General features: G+C 44.9%; 1 pseudogene; it reads right to left on the bottom strand.

Annotated features, from left to right (window-relative positions):
• Positions 1–1,055: 1,055 nt before the first annotated feature.
• The window catches only part of LOC127921803 (stimulated by retinoic acid gene 8 protein-like), a 36,762-nt pseudogene continuing 16,900 nt past the window's right edge, over positions 1,056–20,917 (bottom strand).

Below are 20,917 nucleotides of genomic sequence, written 5' to 3'. Positions count from 1 at the left end.
GTTTGTCTCTGTGAATGGTTTGTCCTCTGTCAAAATCAATTGGAAGTTTCTGTGTTCCTCAAGCTTCCGTTATAGGATTACTATTGTTTTCACTATTTCTATTTTTATATACATATATATATATACAGTACACCCCTCACATTTTTTGTACATGGTGAAGCCCCAAAATTGCCCTCGCTAGGAAGCATGTGTTTCAGACATAAGGAAGTGGATGGCTGCAAACTTTCTACTATTAAACCCGGACAAAACAGAGATGCTTGTTCTAGGTCCCAAGAAACAAAGAGATCTTCTGTTGAATCTGACAATTCATCTTAATGGTTGTACAGTCGTCTCAAATAAAACTGTGAAGGACCTCGGCGTTACTCTGGACCCTGATCTCTTTTTGACGAACATATCAGGACTGTTTCAAGAACAGCTTTTTTCCATCCACATCTTGGCCATGTTCTGTTATAATCTCCACCCGGCACAGCCAGAAGAGGACTGGCCACCCTCATAGCCTGGTTCCTCTCTAGGTTTATAATCTCCACCCGGCACAGCCAGAAGAGGACTGGCCACCCCTCATAGCCTGGTTCCTCTCTAGGTTTATAATCTCCACCCGGCACAGCCAGAAGAGGACTGGCCACCCCACATAGCCTGGTTCCTCTCTAGGTTTATAATCTCCACCCGGCACAGCCAGAAGAGGACTGGCCACCCCTCATAGCCTGGTTTCCTCTCTAGGTTTATAATCTCCACCCGGCACAGCCAGAAGAGGTCTGGCCACCCCTCAGAGCCTGGTTCCTCTCTAGGTTTCTTCCTAGGTTTTGGCCTTTCTAGGAGTTTTTCCTAGCCACCGTGCTTCTACACCTGCATTGCTTGCTGTTTGGGGGTTTTAGGCTGGGTTTCTGTACAGCACTTTGAGATATCAGCTGATGTACGAAGGGCTATATAAATACAATTTGATTGATTGATTGATATTTGATGACTCTGAAGGACACCATTCCAGGTGATTCCAGGTGACATCGTACTGTATTGACAGCTGTGTAGTTCAGTCAGCGTAATGTTATAGGTGAATCTACCTGTGGTCTGAAGTGGAGTCCATCTCTTTCTTCACCACATCATAGGCATCCTGAAGCAGGTCCTGACAACAAACAAACAAACAAACAACATTCTGGTTGTAACAACATGGCTGAAACAAGAGGAAACTACAAGGTGTAGATCTGTGGGGTCTCTGTCCCATTCCTCCAGGGGTATGACTGTCTTCCATCACTATGGGGTCTCTGTCCCATTCCTCCAGGGGTATGACTGTCTTCCATCACTATGGGGTCTCTGTCCCATTCCTCCAGGGGTATGACTGTCTTCCATCACTATGGGGTCTCTGTCCCATTCCTCCAGGGGTATGACTGTCTTCCATCACTATGGGGTCTCTGTCCCATTCCTCCAGGGGTATGACTGACTGTCTTCCATCACTATGGGGTCTCTGTCCCATTCCTCCAGGGGTATGACTGACTGTCTTCCATCACTATGGGGTCTCTGTCCCATTTCTCCAGGGGTATGACTGACTGTCTTCCATCACTATGGGGTCTCTGTCCCATTCCTCCAGGGGTATGACTGACTGTCTGTCTTCCATCACTATGGGGTCTCTGTCCCATTCCTCCAGGGGTATGACTGTCTGTCTTCCATCACTATGGGGTCTCCGTCCCATTCCTCCAGGGGTATGTCTGTCTTCCATCACTATGGGGTCTCTGTCCCATTCCTCCAGGGGTATGACTGACTGACTGTCTTCCATCACTATGGGGTCTCTGTCCCATTCCTCCAGGGGTATGACTGTCTGTCTTCCATCACTATGGGGTCTCTGTCCCATTCCTCCAGGGGTATGACTGTCTGTCTTCCATCACTATGGGGTCTCTGTCCCATTCCTCCAGGGGTATGACTGTCTGTCTTCCATCACTATGGGGTCTCTGTCCCATTCCTCCAGGGTATGACTGTCTGTCTTCCATCACTATGGGGTCTCCGTCCCATTCCTCCAGGGGTATGTCTGTCTTCCATCACTATGGGGTCTCTGTCCCATTCCTCCAGGGGTATGACTGACTGTCTGTCTTCCATCACTATGGGGTCTCTGTCCCATTCCTCCAGGGGTATGACTGTCTGTCTTCCATCACTATGGGGTCTCTGTCCCATTCCTCCAGGGGTATGACTGACTGTCTGTCTTCCATCACTATGGGGTCTCTGTCCCATTCTCCAGGGGTATGACTGTCTTCCAGCACTATGGGGTCTCTGTCCCATTCCTCCAGGGGTATGACTGACTGTCTTCCATCACTATGGGGTCTCTGTCCCATTCCTCCAGGGGTATGACTGTCTGTCTTCCATCACTATGGGGTCTCTGTCCCATTCCTCCAGGGGTATGACTGTCTGTCTTCCATCACTATGGGGTCTCTGTCCCATTCCTCCAGGGGTATGACTGTCTGTCTTCCATCACTATGGGGTCTCTGTCCCATTCCTCCAGGGGTATGACTGTCTGTCTTCCATCACTATGGGGTCTCCGTCCCATTCCTCCAGGGGTATGTCTGTCTTCCATCACTATGGGGTCTCTGTCCCATTCCTCCAGGGGTATGACTGACTGTCTGTCTTCCATCACTATGGGGTCTCTGTCCCATTCCTCCAGGGGTATGACTGTCTTCCATCACTATGGGGTCTCTGTCCCATTCCTCCAGGGGTATGACTGACTGTCTTCCATCACTATGGGGTCTCTGTCCCATTTCTCCAGGGGTATGACTGACTGTCTTCCATCACTATGGGGTCTCTGTCCCATTCCTCCAGGGGTATGACTGTCTGTCTTCCATCACTATGGGGTCTCTGTCCCATTCCTCCAGGGGTATGACTGACTGTCTGTCTTCCATCACTATGGGGTCTCTGTCCCATTCCTCCAGGGGTATGACTGTCTGTCTTCCATCTCTATGGGGTCTCTGTCCCATTCCTCCAGGGGTATGACTGTCTTCCATCACTATGGGGTCTCTGTCCCATTTCTCCAGGGGTATGACTGTCTTCCATCACTATGGGGTCTCTGTCCCATTCCTCCAGGGGTATGACTGACTGACTGTCTTCCATCACTATGGGGTCTCTGTCCCATTCCTCCAGGGGTATGACTGTCTGTCTTCCATCACTATGGGGTCTCTGTCCCATTCCTCCAGGGGTATGACTGACTGTCTGTCTTCCATCACTATGGGGTCTCTGTCCCATTCCTCCAGGGGTATGACTGTCTGTCTTCCATCACTATGGGGTCTCTGTCCCATTCCTCCAGGGGTATGACTGTCTGTCTTCCATCACTATGGGGTCTCTGTCCCATTCCTCCAGGGGTATGACTGACTGTCTTCCATCACTATGGGGTCTCTGTCCCATTCCTCCAGGGGTATGACTGTCTTCCATCACTATGGGGTCTCTGTCCCATTCCTCCAGGGGGTATGACTGACTGTCTGTCTTCCATCACTATGGGGTCTCTGTCCCATTTCTCCAGGGGTATGACTGTCTTCCATCACTATGGGGTCTCCGTCCCATTTCTCCAGGGGTATGACTGTCTGTCTTCCATCACTATGGGGTCTCTGTCCCATTTCTCCAGGGGTATGACAGACTGTCTTCCATCACTATGGGGTCTCTGTCCCATTCCTCCAGGGGTATGACTGTGGGTAGTGTGTCAGTACAATAGAGTGACGAGGGTGTCTTCTAGACGGGGAGCCAAACCACCAAAGCCGTCACAATCCTGCCTCTTAAAAACAGCTAAGCCTATTGTCTATTGTCTTTTACCCCTGAAGACTAAAACAGGGTGCTAGCCACTACTAATCCATCTCTCCTCCCTTCCTCCCCTGTCAGATGGATTAGTAGTGGCATCTTGTCCTGGGAGAAGCCTACTGGGAGAGAGGGATGAAACGAAGGAGAGAGAGAGCCACAGGGATGGAGAGACAGACGGAGAGTGGTGGAGGGGGGTAAAGACACAGAGAGAGATACAGCCAGAAAATCATCACTTGTCCACCAATGAAGGGAGAAAGAAATAGAGAGAGAAATGGGACCACCCATACGTATAATGTATGCACACATGACTGTAAATCGCTTTGGATAAAAGCGTCAGCTAAATGGCATATATTATTATTATATTATAAATGGAGAGAGAAATGGAGAGAGAAATGGAGAGCGAGAAAATATGAGCCACCCGGTGTTATGAGATAAAGCCCCTTCTCTCCAGACACTCTGAACACTACCTGGAGAAACAGAGCAGCTCACTGTCTGTAGAAACAGAGCAGCTCACTGTCTAGAGAAACAGAGCAGCTCACTGTCTGTAGAAACAGAGCAGCTCACTGTCTAGAGAAACAGAGCAGCTCACTGTCTGTAGAAACAGAGCAGCTCACTGTCTGTAGAAACAGAGCAGCTCACTGTCTGTAGAAACAGAGCAGCTCACTGTCTGTAGAAACAGAGCAGCTCACTGTCTGTAGAAACAGAGCAGCTCACTGTCTAGAGAAACAGAGCAGCTCACTGTCTAGAGAAACAGAGCAGCTCACTGTCTGGAGAAACAGAGCAGCTCACTGTCTGTAGAAACAGAGCAGCTCACTGTCTGTAGAAACAGAGCAGCTCACTGTCTAGAGAAACAGAGCAGCTCACTGTCTGTAGAAACAGAGAAGCTCACTGTCTAGAGAAACAGAGCAGCTCACTGTCTGTAGAAACAGAGCAGCTCACTGTCTAGAGAAACAGAGCAGCTCACTGTCTGTAGAAACAGAGCAGCTCACTGTCTGTAGAAACAGAGCAGCTCACTGTCTGTAGAAACAGAGAAGCTCACTGTCTGTAGAAACAGAGCAGCTCACTGTCTGTAGAAACAGAGCAGCTCACTGTCTAGAGAAACAGAGCAGCTCACTGTCTAGAGAAACAGAGCAGCTCACTGTCTGTAGAAACAGAGCAGCTCACTGTCTAGAGAAACAGAGCAGCTCACTGTCTAGAGAAACAGAGCAGCTCACTGTCTGGAGAAACAGAGCAGCTCACTGTCTAGAGAAACAGAGCAGCTCACTGTCTAGAGAAACAGAGCAGCTCACTGTCTAGAGAAACAGAGCAGCTCACTGTCTAGAGAAACAGAGCAGCTCACTGTCTGTAGAAACAGAGCAGCTCACTGTCTAGAGAAACAGAGCAGCTCACTGTCTAGAGAAACAGAGCAGCTCTGCTCACTGTCTAGAGAAACAGAGCAGCTCACTGTCTGTAGAAACAGAGCAGCTCACTGTCTAGAGAAACAGAGCAGCTCACTGTCTAGAGAAACAGAGCAGCTCACTGTCTAGAGAAACAGAGCAGCTCACTGTCTGTAGAAACAGAGCAGCTCACTGTCTGTAGAAACAGAGCAGCTCACTATCTAGAGAAACAGAGCAGCTCACTGTCTAGAGAAACAGAGCAGCTCACTGTCTGGAGAAACAGAGCAGCTCACTGTCTAGAGAAACAGAGCAGCTCACTGTCTGGAGAAACAGAGCAGCTCACTGTCTGTAGAAACAGAGCAGCTCACTGTCTGTAGAAACAGAGCAGCTCACTGTCTAGAGAAACAGAGCAGCTCACTGTCTAGAGAAACAGAGCAGCTCACTGTCTGGAGAAACAGAGCAGCTCACTGTCTAGAGAAACAGAGCAGCTCACTGTCTGGAGAAACAGAGCAGCTCACTGTCTAGAGAAACAGAGAAGCTCACTGTCTGGAGAAACAGAGCAGCTCACTGTCTAGAGAAACAGAGCAGCTCACTGTCTGTAGAAACAGAGCAGCTCACTGTCTAGAGAAACAGAGCAGCTCACTGTCTGTAGAAACAGAGCAGCTCACTGTCTAGAGAAACAGAGCAGCTCACTGTCTAGAGAAACAGAGCAGCTCACTGTCTAGAGAAACAGAGCAGCTCACTGTCTGTAGAAACAGAGCAGCTCACTGTCTAGAGAAACAGAGCAGCTCACTGTCTGGAGAAACAGAGCAGCTCACTGTCTGGAGAAACAGAGCAGCTCACTGTCTAGAGAAACAGAGCAGCTCACTGTCTAGAGAAACAGAGCAGCTCACTGTCTAGAGAAACAGAGCAGCTCACTGTCTGTAGAAACAGAGCAGCTCACTGTCTGTAGAAACAGAGCAGCTCACTATCTAGAGAAACAGAGCAGCTCACTGTCTAGAGAAACAGAGCAGCTCACTGTCTGGAGAAACAGAGCAGCTCACTGTCTAGAGAAACAGAGCAGCTCACTGTCTGGAGAAACAGAGCAGCTCACTGTCTGTAGAAACAGAGCAGCTCACTGTCTGTAGAAACAGAGCAGCTCACTGTCTAGAGAAACAGAGCAGCTCACTGTCTAGAGAAACAGAGCAGCTCACTGTCTGGAGAAACAGAGCAGCTCACTGTCTAGAGAAACAGAGCAGCTCACTGTCTAGAGAAACAGAGCAGCTCACTGTCTAGAGAAACAGAGCAGCTCACTCACTGTCTGTAGAAACAGAGCAGCTCACTGTGTCCTAACCTCTCCATAGGAAGGAGAGGAGGCTGTGAGACGGTGTGACCCCTGACCTCTCCATAGGAAGGAGACGAGGCTGTGAGACAGTGTGACCCCTAACCTCTCCATAGGAAGGAGAGGAGGCTGTGAGACCGTGTGTCCTAACCTCTCCATAGGAAGGAGAGGAGGCTGTGAGACGGTGTGACCCCTGACCTCTCCATAGGCTGTGAGACGGTGTGACCCCTGACCTCTCCATAGGAAGGAGACGAGTCTGTGAGACGGTGTGACCCCTGACCTCTCCATAGGCTGTGAGACGGTGTGACCCCTGACCTCTCCATAGGAAGGAGACGAGTCTGTGAGACGGTGTGACCCCTGACCTCTCCATAGGCTGTGAGACGGTGTGACCTCTGACCTCTCCATAGGAAGGAGACGAGTCTGTGAGACGGTGTGACCCCTGACCTCTCCATAGGCTGTGAGACGGTGTGACCCCTGACCTCTCCATAGGAAGGAGAAGGGGCTGTGAGACGGTGTGACCCCTGACCTCTCCATAGGAAGGAGAGGAGGCTGTGAGACGGTGTGACCCCTGACCTCTCCATAGGCTGTGAGACGGTGTGACCTCTGACCTCTCCATAGGAAGGAGACGAGTCTGTGAGACGGTGTGACCCCTGACCTCTCCATAGGCTGTGAGACGGTGTGACCCCTGACCTCTCCATAGGAAGGAGAAGGGGCTGTGAGACGGTGTGACCCCTGACCTCTCCATAGGAAGGAGAGGAGGCTGTGAGACGGTGTGACCCCTGACCTCTCCATAGGAAGGAGAGGAGGCTGTGAGACAGTGTGACCCCTAACCTCTCCATAGGAAGGAGAGGAGGCTGTGAGCCCTGACCCAGGGGTTCTTTAACGTTTTCAGCCTGGGACCCAAATGAGAAATTCTGTGTTTTCCTGGGACCCAAGCTCACGGAAATATGCAACTATATGCAAATATTGGTCAATTTCATTACCCTTATTCCTAAAAACAAATGCAATATAGACTAAAACAAATAATAATGCCATAAAATATCAATTTAAATATCTAATCATGTTTATTCTGCCCTTCTAAGCTAAAAGGCAGTAACTTCTCATAGCGTGAAACTGAGGAAAATGGGCTTTAATTTACCTTTGGTTTCATAGTATCTCTATCTATTCATAGTATCTCTATCTATTCATAGTATCTCTATCTATTCATAGTATCTCTATCCATTCATAGTATCTCTATCTATTCAGAGTATCTCTATCTATTCATAGTATCTCTATCTATTCACAGTATCTCTATCTATTCATAGTATCTCTATCTATTCATAGTATCTCTATCTATTCACAGTATCTCTATCTATTCATAGTATCTCTATCTATTCATAGTATCTCTATCTATTCATAGTATCTCTATCTATTCATAGTATCTCTATCTATTCATAGTATCTCTATCTATTCATAGTATCTCTATCTATTCATAGTATCTCTATCTATTCATAGTATCTCTATCTATTCACAGTATCTCTATCTATTCACAGTATCTCTATCTATTCACAGTATCTCTATCTATTCACAGTATCTCTATCTATTCATAGTATCTCTATCTATTCACAGTATCTCTTATCTATTCACAGTATCTCTATCTATTCACAGTATCTCTATCTATTTATAGTATCTCTATCTATTCATAGTATCTCTATCTATTCATAGTATCTCTATCTATTCATAGTATCTCTATCTATTCACAGTATCTCTATCTATTCATAGTATCTCTATCCATTCATAGTATCTCTATCCATTCATAGTATCTCTATCTATTCATAGTATCTCTATCTATTCACAGTATCTCTTATCTATTCACAGTATCTCTATCTATTCATAGTATCTCTATCTATTTATAGTATCTCTATCTATTCATAGTATCTCTATCTATTCATAGTATCTCTATCTATTCATAGTATCTCTATCTATTCATAGTATCTCTATCTATTCATAGTATCTATCTATTCATAGTATCTCTATCTATTCATAGTATCTCTATCTATTCACAGTATCTCTATCTATTCACAGTATCTCTATCTATTCACAGTATCTATCTATTCATAGTATCTCTATCTATTCATAGTATCTCTATCTATTCATAGTATCTCTATCTATTCATAGTATCTCTATCTATTCATAGTATCTCTATCTATTCATAGTATCTCTTATCTATTCACAGTATCTCTATCTATTCATAGTATCTCTATCCATTCATAGTATCTCTATCCATTCATAGTATCTCTATCTATTCATAGTATCTCTATCTATTCATAGTATCTCTATCTATTCATAGTATCTCTTATCTATTCATAGTATCTCTTATCTATTCACAGTATCTCTATCTATTCATAGTATCTCTATCCGTTCATAGTATCTCTATCCATTCATAGTATCTCTATCCATTCATAGTATCTCTATCCATTCATAGTATCTCTATCCATTCACAGTATCTCTATCTATTCATAGTATCTCTATCTATTCACAGTATCTATCCATTCATAGTATCTCTATCCATTCATAGTATCTCTATCTATTCATAGTATATCTATCTATTCATAGTATCTATCTATTCATAGTATCTCTATCTATTCACAGTATCTCTATCTATTCATAGTATCTCTATCTATTCATAGTATCTCTATCTATTCATAGTATCTCTATCTATTCATAGTATATCTATCTATTCATAGTATCTCTATCTATTCATAGTATCTCTATCTATTCATAGTATCTCTATCTATTCATAGTATCTCTATCTATTCACAGTATCTCTATCTATTCATAGTATCTCTATCTATTCATAGTATCTCTATCTATTCATAGTATCTCTATCTATTCAGAGTATCTCTATCTATTCATAGTATCTCTATCTATTCATAGTATCTCTATCTATTCATAGTATCTCTCTATCTATTCATAGTATCTCTATCTATTCATAGTATCTCTATCTATTCATAGTATCTCTATCTATTCATAGTATCTCTTATCTATTCATAGTATCTCTATCTATTCATAGTATCTCTATCTATTCATAGTATCTCTTATCTATTCATAGTATCTCTTATCTATTCACAGTATCTCTATCTATTCATAGTATCTCTATCCATTCATAGTATCTCTTATCTATTCATAGTATCTCTTATCTATTCACAGTATCTCTATCTATTCATAGTATCTCTATCTATTCACAGTATCTCTATCTATTCACAGTATCTCTATCTATTCATAGTATCTCTATCTATTCATAGTATCTCTATCTATTCATAGTATCTCTATCTATTCATAGTATCTCTATCTATTCATAGTATCTCTATCCGTTCATAGTATCTCTATCCATTCATAGTATCTCTATCCATTCATAGTATCTCTATCTATTCATAGTATATCTATCTATTCATAGTATCTCTATCTATTCATAGTATCTCTATCTATTCATAGTATCTCTATCCATTCATAGTATCTCTTATCTATTCAGAGTATCTCTATCTATTCATAGTATCTCTATCCATTCATAGTATCTCTATCCGTTCATAGTATCTCTATCCATTCATAGTATCTCTATCTATTCATAGTATCTCTATCTATTCATAGTATCTCTTATCTATTCATAGTATCTCTATCTATTCATAGTATCTCTTATCTATTCATAGTATCTCTATCTATTCATAGTATGTCTATCTATTCATAGTATCTCTATCTATTCATAGTATCTCTATCTATTCATAGTATCTCTTATCTATTCATAGTATCTCTATCTATTCATAGTATCTCTATCTATTCATAGTATCTCTATCTATTCACAGTATCTCTATCTATTCATAGTATCTCTATCTATTCACAGTATCTCTATCTATTCATAGTATCTCTATCTATTCACAGTATCTCTATCTATTCATAGTATCTCTATCTATTCACAGTATCTCTATCTATTCATAGTATATCTATCTATTCATAGTATCTCTATCTATTCATAGTATCTCTATCTATTCATAGTATCTCTATCTATTCACAGTATCTCTATCTATTCATAGTATCTCTATATATTCATATCCATTCATAGTATCTCTATCTATTCATAGTATCTCTATCTATTCACAGTATCTCTATCTATTCATAGTATCTCTATATATTCATATCCATTCATAGTGTATCTATCTATTCACAGTATCTCTATCTTTTCATAGTATCTCTATCTATTCATATCCATTCATAGTATTCTATCTATTCATAGTATCTCTTATCTATTCATAGTATCTCTATCTATTCACAGTATCTCTATCTATTCACAGTATCTCTATCTATTCATAGTATCTCTATATATTCATATCCATTCACAGTATCTCTATCTATTCATAGTATCTCTATCTATTCATAGTATCTCTATCTATTCACAGTATCTCTATCTATTCATAGTATCTCTATATATTCATATCCATTCATAGTGTATCTATCTATTCACAGTATCTCTATCTATTCATAGTATCTCTATCTATTCATAGTATCTCTATATATTCATATCCATTCATAGTGTATCTATCTATTCACAGTATCTCTATCTTTTCATAGTATCTCTATCTATTCATAGTATCTCTATCTATTCACAGTATCTCTATCTATTCATAGTATCTATATCTATTCATATCCATTCATAGTATATCTATCTATTCACAGTATCTCTATCTATTCATAGTATCTCTATCTATTCACAGTATCTCTATCTATTCATATCTATTCATAGTATCTCTATCTATTCATAGTATCTCTATCTATTCATAGTATCTCTATCTATTCACAGTATCTCTATCTATTCACAGTATCTCTATCTATTCATAGTATCTCTATCTATTCACAGTATCTCTATCTATTCATAGTATCTCTATCTATTCATAGTATCTCTATCTATTCACAGTATCTCTATCTATTCATAGTATCTCTATCTATTCATATCTATTCATAGTATCTCTATCTATTCATAGTATCTCTATCTATTCACAGTATCTCTATCTATTCACAGTATCTCTATCTATTCATAGTATCTATATCTATTCATATCCATTCATAGTATATCTATCTATTCACAGTATCTCTATCTTTTCATAGTATCTCTATCTATTCACAGTATCTCTATCTATTCATAGTATCTCTTATCTATTCATAGTATCTCTATCTATTCATAGTATCTTCATCCAGTTACTGTTAACATTTTCATCTTCTCCTGACCACAATACGAGGCAGGATACTTGTCCACGTGATTAAACTTGTATTTAATGTAGCAGAACATGACACAAACTCATTTTAGACCAAACGAGCAGTTAGTGCCTTGTGGCTTGGTAGGGCAGCATTGCTCCTCGTTAAAAACACTCTTTATCTGTCTAAGTTGGAACTGGTGCTGTTTAAAAATACAATATTTGTTTTAAATTCTGAACATGAATAAACCGATTGATTAAATCCCACAGGTTGAAGTTTTCAACAAACCCATCTATTCTGGGCTCAGGTTTTAGACTCAGAGGTGATACATTTCAGACAAGAGGTGATACTCGGCATTGAATCTGTTTCTGTACTTTTCTTAAGTACGCCGCCAGAGTTGAGAACCCGGACTGACACGGGTACGTGGTGCCAACCTGGACCAGAACATTTACTGCTTCCTCAGTCAGGCAGGAGGCCACTTCCTGCTGTAGATGGAACAACCCAGAACTGTGTGAGTGGGTTCTCCGTCAGACAGTATACCACTTCCTGTGGTATATGAACCAGCCAGAACTGTGTGAGTGGGTTCTCAGTTAGACAGGAGACCACTTCCTGTTGTAGATGAACCCAGAACTGTGTGAGTGGGTTCTCAGTCAGACAGGAGACCACTTCCTGTTGTAGATGAACCAGCCAGAACTGTGTGAGTGGGTTCTCAGTTAGACAGGAGACCACTTCCTGTTGTAGATGAACCCAGAACTGTGTGAGTGGGTTCTCCGTCAGACAGGAGACCACTTCCTGTTGTAGATGAACCCAGAACTGTGTGAGTGGGTTCTCAGTCAGACAGGAGACCACTTCCTGTTGTAGATGAACCCAGAACTGTGTGAGTAGGTTCTCAGTCAGACAGGATACCACTTCCTGTTGTAGATGAACCCAGAACTGTGTGAGTAGGTTCTCCGTCAGACAGGATACCACTTCCTGTGGTATATGAACCAGCCAGAACTGTGTGAGTGGGTTCTCAGTCAGCTATTAGCTGTGTACAAGGCCAGGGGATTGTTAGAAAGAGAAACATCTACTACTATCCACTGTCAAAGCACTGTTTCCCAGAAGGACTGTTTCCCAGAAGGACTGTTTCCAGAACCACCGTTTCCCAGAAGGACTGTTTCCCAGAAGGACTGTTTCCAGAACCACCGTTTCCCAGAAGGACTGTTTCCCAGAACCACTGTTTCCCAGAAGCACTGTTTCCCAGAAGGACTGTTTCCAGAACCACCGTTTCCCAGAAGGACTGTTTCCAGAACCACCGTTTCCCAGAAGGACTGTTTCCCTGAAGGACTGTTTCCCAGAATGACCGTTTCCCAGAAAGACCGTTTCCCAGAAGGACTGTTTCCCAGATTCCCTGAAGGACTGTTTCCCAGAGCTACTGTTTCCCTGAATCACTGTTTCCCAGAAGGACTGTTTCCCAGAAGGACTGTTTCCCAGAAAGACCGTTTCCCAGAAGGACCGTTTCCCAGAAGGACCGTTTCCCAGAAGGACCGTTTCCCAGAAGGACCGTTTCCCAGAAGGACCGTTTCCCGAAGGACCGTTTCCCGAAGGACCGTTTCCCAGAAGGACCATTTCCCGAAGGACCGTTTCCCTGAAGGACCGTTTCCCGGGACCGTTTCCCAGAAGCACCGCTTTCCCAGAAGGAGAAGGACCGTTTCCCAGAAGGACCGCTTTCCCAGAAGCATCCTGCTCTGAAAGACCTCCCTGGGTTTACCGTCACACTGTGTTTGATCAGGACGTGTCGTTTTATTAATTTAGTTGGTTTTCAGAGACTCATTACTCAGCACTTCCCCTTGTGGGCGTTCCCGTTTATTCCTCAACGCAGCTTTGCGGTGACACTAAGAGAGAGAAACTCATCGCTGTATTTGCGTTTCATGACGATCGAGCTCAGTCAGAACTAGCAGCTTATACCATGAGTCCATTTGATGACAGCGGATGGCTGTGTGGATGGCTGGTGGGAACGACACAAGTCAGTGGCCGGGGATCGAGCGGATGCAGGTCTCGGAGTGATCTTCAAGAAAACGGGCTGGGGATCGAACCAGGGTCTGTAGTGACGCCGACAGAGCTGCAGCGGATGGGTCTCGGAGTGATCTTCAAGAAAACGGGCTGGGGATCGAACCAGGGTCTGTAGTGACGCCGACAGACAGAGCTGCTTCAGAAAACGGATGGGTCTCGGACAGAGCTGATCTTCAAGAAAACGGGCCTGGGGATCGAACCAGGGTCTGTAGTGACGCCACTAGCACGGAGATGCAATGCCTTAGACCGCCGCGCCACTTGGCCAAATCAATTCAAATCCAGTAATCAATTAAACAATTCATTAACTAATTGATTAAGGAAAGCTGTACCCACCTCTTCATAGCTAGAAGGAGAAGAGGCTCCCTGGCTGTTTGCCTGAGTGGAGGGGTGGAGCGTGAGGTGGAGGTGGGTGTCTGGAACAGGATTAGGGGGTGTCTCTGGCGGCCCTTCCCAGCCCAGGGTGCTCTGCTGGGGGGGACAGGTCTGGTAGGCTGCCCGGCGCTCTGGAGAGAAGCTATCCCACAGGCCTGAGATAGCTTCAGATACTACAGCCAGACCAGTCTGTCCCGGGCTCAGCACACCGCTACAAACCAACTTCTCCAGTGTCTGTCTGTAGAACAACAAGTACCTGGGGAGAAATAGAGAGATGGTGGAGTGGGATGGGGGAGAGAGTGATGGGGAGAGAGAGAGGGATTGGGGAGAGTGATGGGGAGAGAGAGAGGGATTGGGGAGAGTGATGGGGAGAGAGAGAGGGTGATTGGGGAGAGAGATAGATAGGGATGGGAGAGAGAGGGGGATGGGGAAAGAGGGATGGGAGAGAGAGAGGGATGGGGAAAGAGGGATGGGAGAGAGATAGATAGGGATGGGAGAGAGAGAGGGATGGGGAAAGAGGGATGGGAGAGAGACAGGGTGATGGGGAGAGAGAGATATGGATGGGGGAGAGAGAAATAGGGATGGGAGAGAGAAATAGGGATGGGAGAGCGAGAGAGAGTGAAGGGGTGAGACAGAGGGATGGAGAGAGAGAGGGATGGGGGAGAGAGATAAATAGGGATGGGAGAGAGAGAGGGATAGGGATGGGAGAGAGAAATAGGGATGGGAGAGCGAGAGAGGGTGAAGGGGTGAGAGAGAGGGATGGAGAGAGAGAGAGATAGGGATGGGGGAGAGAGATAGATAGGGATGGGAGAGAGAAAGGGATAGGGATGGGAGAGAGAGGGATGGGGAGAGAGAGAGGGATAGGGATGGGAGAGAGAGAGGGTGAAGGGGGAGAGAGATAGATAGGGATGGGAGAGAGAGGGATAGGGATGGGAGAGAGAGGGTGAAGGGGGAGAGAGATAGATAGGGATGGGAGAGAGAGGGATGGGGAGAGAGAGGGTGAAGGGGTGAGAGAGAGGGATGGAGAGAGAGAGAGATAGGGATGGGAGAGAGAGAGGGATAGGGATGGGAGAGAGAGAGGGTGAAGGGGGAGAGAGATAGATAGGGATGGGAGAGAGAGGGATAGGGATGGGAGAGAGAGGGTGAAGGGGGAGAGAGATAGGGATGGGAGAGAGAGGGTGATGGGGACAGAGATAGGGATGGGAGAGAGAGGGAAGGGGGAGAGAGATAGGGATGGTGAGAGAGAAAGAAAGAAAGAGGGATGGAAGAGAGAGAGGGTGAAGGAGATAGAGAGGGTGAAGGAGAGAGAGAGGGTGAAGGGGGAGAGAGATAGATAGGGATGGGAGAGAGAGGGATAGGGATGGGAGAGAGAGGGTGAAGGGGAGAGAGATAGGGATGGGAGAGAGAGGGTGATGGGGAGAGAGATAGGGATGGGAGAGAGAGGGAAGGGGGAGAGAGATAGGGATGGTGAGAGAGAAAGAAAGAAAGAGGGATGGAAGAGAGAGAGGGTGAAGGAGATAGAGAGGGTGAAGGAGAGAGAGAGGGTGATGGGGAGAGAGAGAGGGTGATGGGGAGAGAGAGAGAGATCATTGCTGTTTTATGGAGGTTATACATTAATTTGGTGAAAAGAACGAGTCCCTTTTTTAAACCCCTCTCCCATGGTCAGAGGTGCACCTCAGTGCCCCCAGCTATAAATCCCCTCGTGCTGAATCCTTGATCCCCAGTCACAGGCCAGGAGAGCACTAACTCAACGCACTATGGACAGTTAAAACATCTCAACGGAGACATCCAATAGAAGCAACCAGACAAGGCTGAAATTCTGGCAGATTGTTAATAAAAAAAAATATGACTTCAGTTTAATTTGGATTTTGGGGAGTAGCTTCAACTGAGACGAAGGCAGGGACAGAATTATATATTATATATTATAATATAATCAGACTGTCAATATAATCAGGTTGGTCTATAATCAGACTGTCCATACGTTGGTCTATAAACAAAAATACCAGTTGACTGGGTCAGCTGTATAGCCTCTACACTGAGGGTCAGCTGTATAGCCTCTACACTGAGGGTCAGCTGTATAGCCTCTACACTGAGGGTCAGCTGTATAGCCTCTACACTGATGGTCAGCTGTATAGCCTCTACACTGATGGTCAGCTGTATAGCCTCTACACTGATGGTCAGCTGTATAGCCTCTACACTGAGGGTCAGCTGTATAGCCTCTACACTGATGGTCAGCTGTATAGCCTCTACACTGATGGTCAGCTGTATAGCCTCTACACTGATGGTCAGCTGTATAGCCTCTACACTGATGGTCAGCTGTATAGCCTCTACACTGATGGTCAGCTGTATAGCCTCTACACTGAGGGTCAGCTGTATAGCCTCTACACTGATGGTCAGCTGTATAGCCTCTACACTGATGGTCAGCTGTATAGCCTCTACACTGATGGTCAGCTGTATAGCCTCTACACTGATGGTCAGCTGTATAGCCTCTACACTGATGGTCAGCTGTATAGCCTCTACACTGATGGTCAGCTGTATAGCCTCTACACTGATGGTCAGCTGTATAGCCTCTATACTGATGGTCAGCTGTATAGCCTCTACACTGAGGTCAGCTGTATAGCCTCTACACTGAGGTCAGCTGTATAGCCTCTACACTGATGGTCAGCTGTATAGCCTCTACACTGATGGTCAGCTGTATAGCCTCTACACTGATGGTCAGCTGTATAGCCTCTACACTGATGGTCAGCTGTATAGCCTCTACACTGATGGTCAGCTGTATAGCCTCTACACTGATGGTCAGCTGTATAGCCTCTACACTGATGGTCAGATGGTCTGTATAGCCTCTACACTGATGGTCAGCTGTATAGCCTCTACACTGATGGTCAGCTGTATAGCCTCTACACTGATGGTCAGCTGTATAGCCTCTACACTGATGGTCAGCTGTATAGCCTCTACACTGATGGTCAGCTGTATAGCCTCTACACTGATGGTCAGCTGTATAGCCTCTACACTGATGGTCAGCTGTATAGCCTCTACACTGATGGTCAGCTGTATAGCCTCTACACTGATGGTCAGCTGTATAGCCTCTACACTGAGGGTCAGCTGTATAGCCTCTACACTGATGGTCAGCTGTATAGCCTCTACACTGATGGTCAGCTGTATAGCCTCTACACTGATGGTCAGCTGTATAGCCTCTACACTGAGGGTCAGCTGTATAGCCTCTACACTGAGGGTCAGCTGTATAGCCTCTACACTGAGGGTCGGCTGTATAGCCTCTACACTGATGGTCAGCTGTATAGCCTCTACACTGATGGTCAGCTGTATAGCCTCTACACTGAGGGTCAGCTGTATAGCCTCTACACTGATGGTCAGCTGTATAGCCTCTACACTGATGGTCAGCTGTATAGCCTCTACACTGATGGTCAGCTGTATAGCCTCTACACTGATGGTCAGCTGTATAGCCTCCACACCTATATAGCCTCTACACTGATGGTCAGCTGTATAGCCTCTACACTGATGGTCAGCTGTATAGCCTCTACACTGATGGTCAGCTGTATAGCCTCTACACTGATGGTCAGCTGTATAGCCTCTACACTGATGGAAATACCAGTTGACTGGTCAGCTGTATAGCCTCTACACTGATGGTCAGCTGTATAGCCTCTACACTGATGGTCAGCTGTATAGCCTCTACACTGATGGTCGGCTGTATAGCCTCTACACTGATGGTCAGCTGTATAGCCTCTGACACTGATGGTCAGCTGTATAGCCTCTACACTGATGGTCAGCTGTATAGCCTCTACACTGAGGGTCAGCTGTATAGCCTCTACACTGAGGTCAGCTGTATAGCCTCTACACTGATGGTCAGCTGTATAGCCTCTACACTGATGGTCAGCTGTATAGCCTCTACACTGAGGATGGTCAGCTGTATAGCCTCTACACTGAGGGTCAGCTGTATAGCCTCTACACTGATGGTCAGCTGTATAGCCTCTACACTGATGGTCAGCTGTATAGCCTCTACACTGATGGTCAGCTGTATAGCCTCCACACTGATGGTCAGCTGTATAGCCTCTACACTGATGGTCAGCTGTATAGCCTCTACACTGAGGGTCAGCTGTATAGCCTCTACACTGATGGTCAGCTGTATAGCCTCTACACTGATGGTCGGCTGTATAGCAGCTCTACACTGATGGTCAGCTGTATAGCCTCCACACTGATGGAGCTGTAATACCTGTATAGCCTCTAGTTGACTGGTCAGCTGTATAGATGGTCCTCTACACTGAGGGTCAGCTGTATAGCCTCTACACTGATGGTCAGCTGTATAGCCTCTACACTGATGGTCAGCTGTATAGCCTCTACACTGATGGTCAGCTGTATAGCCTCTACACTGATGGTCAGCTGTATAGCCTCTACACTGATGGTCAGCTGTATAGCCTCTACACTGATGGTCAGCTGTATAGCCTCTACACTGATGGTCGGCTGTATAGCCTCTACACTGATGGAAATACCAGTTGACTGGTCAGCTGTATAGCCTCTACACTGATGGTCAGCTGTATAGCCTCTACACTGATGGTCAGCTGTATAGCCTCTACACTGATGGTCAGCTGTATAGCCTCTACACTGATGGTCAGCTGTATAGCCTCTACACTGATGGTCAGCTGTATAGCCTCTACACTGATGGTCAGCTGTATAGCCTCTACACTGATGGTCAGCTGTATAGCCTCCACACTGATGGTCAGCTGTATAGCCTCTACACTGATGGTCAGCTGTATAGCCTCTACACTGATGGAAATGACCAGTTGACTGGTCAGCTGTATAGCCTCTACACTGATGGTCAGCTGTATAGCCTCTACACTGATGGTCAGCTGTATAGCCTCTACACTGATGGTCAGCTGTATAGCCTCTACACTGATGGTCAGCTGTATAGCCTCTACACTGATGGTCAGCTGTATAGCCTCTACACTGAGGGTCAGCTGTATAGCCTCTACACTGAGGGTCAGCTGTATAGCCTCTACACTGAGGGTCAGCTGTACAGCCTCTACACTGATGGTCAGCTGTATAGCCTCTACACTGATGGTCAGCTGTATAGCCTCTACACTGATGGTCAGCTGTATAGCCTCTACACTGATGGTCAGCTGTATAGCCTCTGATGGTCAGCTGATGGTCAGCTGTATAGCCTCTACACTGATGGTCGGCTGTATAGCCTCTACACTGATGGAAATACCAGTTGACTGGGTCAGCTGTATAGCCTCTACACTGATGGTCAGCTGTATAGCCTCTACACTGATGGTCAGCTGTATAGCCTCTACACTGATGGTCAGCTGTATAGCCTCCACACTGATGGTCAGCTGTATAGCCTCTACACTGATGGTCAGCTGTATAGCCTCTACACTGATGGTCAGCTGTATAGCCTCTACACTGATGGTCAGCTGTATAGCCTCTACACTGATAGTCAGCTGTATAGCCTCTACACTGATGGTCAGCTGTATAGCCTCTACACTGATAGTCAGCTGTATAGCCTCCACACTGATGGTCAGCTGTATAGCCTCTACACTGATGGCCGGCTGTATAGCCTCTACACTGATGGTCAGCTGTATAGCCTCTACACTGATGGTCAGCTGTATAGCCTCTACACTGATGGAAATACCAGTTGACTGGTCAGCTGTATAGCCTCTACACTGAGGGGTCAGCTGTATAGCCTCTACACTGATGGTCAGCTGTATAGCCTCTACACTGATGGAAATACCAGTTGACTGGTCAGCTGTATAGCCTCTACACTGATGGTCAGCTGTATAGCCTCTACACCAGGGGTGTCAAAGTCAAATGGACGGAGGGCCAAATAAAAAATTTAGCTACAAGCCGAGGGCCGGACTGTTCAATGTTCATTGAACATTTTTTAAATGACGCATATAGTCTAGTGAACCTAATTGAACCTACTGAAAACCTAACAAATATATTCCAATATGATCAGATAAATAAAGCAATATTTTCTTATGGCTCTGTCAGTAATCTTTAATTTTCAACAGACACAAAAGACAAATTTCCTTTATATAAAAATCCCCATAACATGAACATTAAATGAAAGAAACCGGTATTCAAGGCACCATCAGTAGCCTATATTTTCTATTTTAGCAAAAGTGGGCTAAATTTACTTCAAAGAAAAAAACAATAATAGCAATTTTCTATCATCCACTCAACTGAAATATTTTTAAAATATAATTGGATTGAAATACAATAAAATAAAGTGCAAAAATCTATTAATCAAAAACAACACTTTGTTTAAGGAGAAGTAACATGCAGTGAAAACAAATATTAAACTTTAACTTTTAAACTTGAACTGAGTAAAAACTCTAAATATGTGATTGCACAGTAATGTTCACTTGTTTGAGGTTGAGGGTGATACTTGGTGGTGTCCCATCTTTTCCACAAGTTCATCAATGTTCGGGGTAAGGCTCTGAGCTGAGAAATCCTCAGAATTGAGTGGAGGTGTTCAGCAGTAAGTCGACTTCTGTGTGATGTTTTGTTCAAGTTCATCAAAGAAAACAGTTGTTCACACAGGTATGTGCTGCCAAACATAGACAACGTTTGAGCAGCCTGGATGCGCAGCTGGGGCATTGTGTCGGGGAGGAAACGGGCGAACTCCGCAGCACCCACTGCCGCATATTTTGCCCTCAGTGCATCATTGCATTGGAGGTCAATCAACTCCATTTGGAGGTTTGGTGGTGAGCTTTCCACGTCAACAGCAAATGGGTTACCGAGCAGTTCAACCTGCTTTTTGTGCTTCAAAGTCAGCAAATCGGCGTCGAAAGTCAGC

This window comes from Oncorhynchus keta, unplaced genomic scaffold (genome assembly GCF_023373465.1).
Source record: "Oncorhynchus keta strain PuntledgeMale-10-30-2019 unplaced genomic scaffold, Oket_V2 Un_contig_23585_pilon_pilon, whole genome shotgun sequence".
Classification (NCBI taxonomy): domain Eukaryota; kingdom Metazoa; phylum Chordata; class Actinopteri; order Salmoniformes; family Salmonidae; genus Oncorhynchus; species Oncorhynchus keta.
Note: the sequence above shows the minus strand (reverse complement) of the source record. Positions and strands in the feature narration are given on the sequence as shown.